The 5,143-nt window shown below is 56.9% G+C and overlaps 1 protein-coding gene across 1 annotated transcript in view; it reads right to left on the bottom strand.

Annotated features, from left to right (window-relative positions):
- Positions 1-5,143, bottom strand: part of WNT3 (wingless-type MMTV integration site family member 3) — a 38,732-nt gene that overhangs the window by 33,257 nt on the left and 332 nt on the right. The gene's annotated exons all lie outside the window — the stretch shown is intronic.

Raw genomic sequence — 5,143 nt, 5'->3', positions numbered from 1 at the left:
GGGGGGGGGGGGGGGGCACTGGGGCCACACGGAGCTCCATGCTTCACAGCAACGAACGGGGTCCCTGTCACAGTCCTATGGACTCCCAGAGGCAGACGAGACCCAACCGTGTGGTCAAGGGAAAGGAAGCCCAGAGGGAGGCAGGGACTTGAGGTGCAGAGAAGGAAAGGGACCCATCCTCGGTCAGTGGGTGGGAAGCTCAGAACGCAGACTCCCGGCCGTCAGCACTTCCTGGCACACACGCTAAGGAGAACCGTATGGATGGAGTATCCGGATGGCCTTAACCTTTGAAGGGGACACACCTCCTCCCCGAACCAGGGACAAGGGGTAGAGAGTGTCTGTCCCTCCGTGGTGGCTTTAGAAGGATTCTGCGGCTCACAGCAGAAAAGATTGGAAGACCAGGCCCCCCTCAATGCACGGCTCACCCCATGCTGAGGCCAGAAAGACCTTCCTTTCCCCACTCTCCTCAGAAGGATCTGTGGCTGCCTTCTCCTTGGAAAGCGTCACCTCTCCTTCCCCAGCCTGTCTCCTTGCCTTTTGCCCAGACCAAGGAGGGACCTATTGAAAGTCTAGAGAAAGCCCCCGGGGTCATAGCTCCCTTCCCTCCCTCCCTCCCTCCCTCCCCTGTGCCCATGTCGCCTTTTCAATTCTACAGCCGCCCAAGCGCCCTTCAGGTGTATCAGCATTTCGCTCTGGAATGGGAGATACTTGCTTGGCTGAGTCTATTCACTGGGGATTTCCACCGAGGGCCCTTTCTATCTTCACCAGTGACTGAGCGTGCACCCAGCTGCCAGAGAATGTGGGTGCCAGCGGGCTCTGCTGGGTTTGCCACTGGGGAAACTGCAGGGAAGGAGGAGAGAGTGCCCGCGGGAGGACTGGGCACCGTGGTCTAGCTCCTGCCTCTTTTGACCTTTCCCACAAAGGTCTTCCCATTGGGCAGGTGCCCCACACCCAAGGTCCTCAGGATCCCTGGGGCGGGGGGGTGGGGATGTCAGGACCAGATTCCATCCATGGCTCACCTCTTAGCCCCAGAGCTGCTGACCAAATGCTACGAAATTCTAGAACTTTCCCTGACAGCTGCCCCTTCCCCCATGCCTTCCCCACGTTAAAGCAGGATCTTCTAGGACATAACTCAGCACCATGCTCCTGGTATTATTACAACATTTGACCTGTTTCGTTTTTGTTTTTTTGTGTGTTTTTTTGTTTTGTTTTTTAAGCAAAATGTGGTCCCATCAGAAGAATACAAACAAATCAGCCACCACGTTTACATCCTTTGGACACCAAGCTCCGCCCACAGTGGGTGTGGGGTGGTCAGGAGGGCTGTTCATTCACTTCCAAGAGACCTGGATTAATTCCCCTGCCACATCCCCCCCGGGGAAAGGCCTGCCCTGGAAGGGAGACCACCCGCTTAAAGCCTGGCCATTCGATCTGGTATCTGCTCATCTGTCTGTCTGTCTGTCTGTGAGATCAACAGCCTCCAGCCAGCTCAGCTCCTCGCCAGCCCCAGCCCCAGCCAGCTGTAATTCCTGCCTGTTACAAGTGTTAACACCTGGCCCGGGGGCCTTCCTCCCCCGCAGTCTCCAGGTGCCTCCCTGGGCCCAGCCCACTGACCCCCATGGGGTTTGACTGAACATGTTCACAAGCCTCTGAAAGGCGGGTGGAGGTGGGAGTCGGGGGGAGGGGAGGGCAGGCAGAGGGACACCTGACAGATGGGGAAACTGAGGCAGGGCTTAGGGCAAGCGCTTGAGTGGGGTAATGGATCTCAGGATGGTGGAAAGAGAATCCAGGTGTATTTCCCAGCTCACTGCCCTTGACTCCTGCAGGACGCTTTCCACCCCCACCCCATCTGTGGGGCAGCACAGGCTGGTGATCGCTGGGTGAAAGGGTGGGGGGAAACAGGCTCAGAGAGGTGGGTCACACAGAAGTGAGGTGCCCTCCCAACCCCTAGCGCAGAACCCCTCCATCAGGGCCTCTGCCTCTGGAATGTAGTAGGCACTAGGCCGGGCCCTAATAAGATAGTTCATTTTCCCCCAAGAAGGAGAAGAAAGACAAGTTCCTCCACCAGGCAGGCATTCACTGCGACTGACAAGAAGAATTATAGAAACCAGTGCTTGCTGTCACCTCTTCCTGTCCCAGCTCTGCCACTATTTGGCTGCAGGGCCCTGGAACCCATCATCTTCCAGAGCCCTCTCTGTCTGAGGCCCTCGCAGCTCTCCCTTCCGGTCTACCATCTCTCGGGGCTGAGGCCTGCCATACAGGATGTAGGGACTCGGGGTGCCTTCTGCGAGGTAGCACAGGTAGGAAGCCCAGCTAAATGGTTTCCCCTGTAAATCTCTCCTGGGGAATGTGGGAGCTGGGTAGGGACAGCCATAATGAGCTGAGATGCTAAAAGGCCTGGAATCTGAAGCCTGGGGGCAGAGTGGGAACAGGAATCTGAGGCCCATCCGCTCTACTGTCCCTGTCACAGCCCGGGCCCTGGCCTTGGCCCCAACCCTGAGAAGGTGACTCACCCCCTATCCCAGCTCCAACACCAAAGACAGTCGGCCTAAGAGGGGAAGGCTGCTGACCACAGTCCTCAGGCAGACAGGATCAGCTTGTGGCGAGGGAGGCTCTGCCCCCCGACACCCCACACTGCCCAGCCCAGATCCCAGGTCAGCCATGCCCCTTGCAGCTTCCTTGTTAGACCTTTGTCTCCCACTGAACTGTCCCACCAGGACCATGAATGCCCACCAAGCACCCAATCTCAGGATGTCACTCACACCCATAGGTCATATGTGTGCAAACATGTCCATAGCCACAGGCCAGCTATGGTCCGGGGCACGCGAACACAGGGTCATAGGCAGACCCAGACACAACCCTCACATTCATATTTTCAAGCACCATCAGGCCATGGCCGTGAGCACCAATATCCATGCACAAAGACATCTGTGGGGCTTTCCCCTTACACTGTCATGAAGGCATGCGCACACATGCACACACACACGCACACAACACTCACATGCCCAGTCATGATCACAGTCATGCAGTGTCATAAGCAGACACAGGTGCTGACCTTCACATGGGCATAGATACTTCTAGACTTTCTCTCTCTCCCTCTGACACACACACACCCCACACATATCATAGAATCAGCCACTTGCTGGCACTTGTATGCAGACACAGCAGCACACCCTGTCACGGGCCGTGGATCCCCCAGGCATATCTCACACAAGTTCACATCCGTGATCACCCAGTTACAGGCACAGACACTCCTATTCACAGAAACACACTGGGTCATAGACCTAGAACACACACACACACACACACAGAGTCTCTGCTCAGACAAAGCACCATCCCTGTCCCTCCAACCCCCAAACAATCCATGTGTCCAGTATGGCTTTCCAGGTTTTCCCAACATCTTTCTATTGGGTGGTTCCTATCTAGATGCTACCCATACACCATTACTCACCAGACCCCAGCCCTCCCACAGGCACTGCCCAGGGAAGTGCCTCCTCCAGTTCCTAGAGCAGGAGAACCTGGTCTCTCCAGCTCATCCTTGCAGCCTGTGGGGCTCCACACCCTCTCCTCCTGCCCTCCCCCTGGCCAGGGTCCCTGTGAAGGCAAAGAACAGCATGGCCTTAGCAGGGGGACAGGAGGGGGTCGGGAAGGGCCTTAGAGACACCGGTTTCTGCAGCAGCCTTCCCTGCAATGGGCACGGCCCCCAGCCTGGAATCTCCGGCCGCCCAGGCCACCCCCACAGGTTTCTTTATGTACAGGCGGCCTGGGGCCAGCCCAGTGCCAAGGGACGGAAGGGCTGGGCAGAAGAAAGACTTCCCCTTGGGTGTCTGTCCTGGGAGCAACTCTCAGCACCTTCTAAACAGAGATCCTCGGCCATGCCTCCGTCCCAGCCCTCAAACACCCAGAAATAAGCACCGCCACCCCCAAGCACCTGGATGCAGGCTCGGGCTGTGGCCCCCAATCTCCTGGCTCTGCTCCCCCTATTCCTGGCTAGAGAAGGGGTGGCCAGACAGGGAAAGGGGGACACCCAGGTGGCACCACACCCTGGTGGCTCTCCTCTCTGACTTTCACCCCAGGACCACAGCCCCACTTCTTATTCCCAGATCCCAAATTCTCACCCCTCACCTCCCACCCCCAGGCCCAGGCTGTCCTATGTCCAGGAGGGGAAGATGCTTTAATTAAAGTTTTCCGGATGCAGGGGCTGGAGACTGAGGAGAGGCGGGTGTAATTTAGAGAACTGGTTTCTGTGTCTCTCCTCTCTGGCCTCCGGGACCTGCCGGGGGGCGATGAGGCCGCTTGGAAAACAAGGGGACTCCCTGGAATTGAGGCTCCCAGGGGCTGTTTGTTCCTCGGTTGGCTCCCCCATCCACGCACATCTCCCCCAGACACCACGCCTGGTTTCCCAGCCTTCTTTACTAAAAATGTCTTTTGTATCCGCATTTCTCAGGGATGGAATTCTCCTCTCCCTCTCTCCCTTTCTCCTCGGTCTTCGGTTTTCCAAAACGAACGAATTTAACATGGAGAACTGGGGTTTTGGTCGGAGAACAAACCCACCCCCCTTCTGAACAACTACATGTTCAACGAGCCCCCCTTTTGCCAGGATGGACACGCAAGAAATGAATAAAACGCGAATTCAATGGCATCTCGGATCAGCAAATACCACATTCACTTCTGAGGCTCAAGATTAATCTAGAGCGGAGTGGGGAGAGTCTGATGAAATGCCCCCGTCCCCCTACCCCTGGGGTCCCTGAAGCCACTGGGGTCTGAAATAGGGAGGCAAAGAGGGGTTATTGTGGGGAAATCTCTTGATGGAGGCGCCGGCAGAGGTGGGGGCGGCAAGGAAGGAAAGGAGGATTTTGCCCATGGAAGACCCCAAAATGGAGAAGAGGAGTGGCTGGGCCCCAGGGTCAGCGTTGGATTTCCACAAACCCAACTGCGAGCAAATGGAGGGTATTGGGGAGGGGGTCCCCAGATTGGGATGGGTGGAGGGTGAGGATCTAAGATCAAGAGACCTTCTGAGACCGGGCAAGTCCTCCACTCCAGCCTCTGCAGCGAGTAGCAGGGAAAATGGTGATTATCAGGGAAGCCAGGAGTTGGATTCTGAAGGCGACACCAGCAGAAAATCCAGGGGTGAGGGGTGGGGGGT

This window comes from Myotis davidii, unplaced genomic scaffold (assembly GCF_000327345.1).
Source record: "Myotis davidii unplaced genomic scaffold, ASM32734v1 scaffold684, whole genome shotgun sequence".
Lineage (NCBI taxonomy): Eukaryota > Metazoa > Chordata > Mammalia > Chiroptera > Vespertilionidae > Myotis > Myotis davidii.
This window is presented reverse-complemented; position numbering and strand designations above follow the sequence as displayed.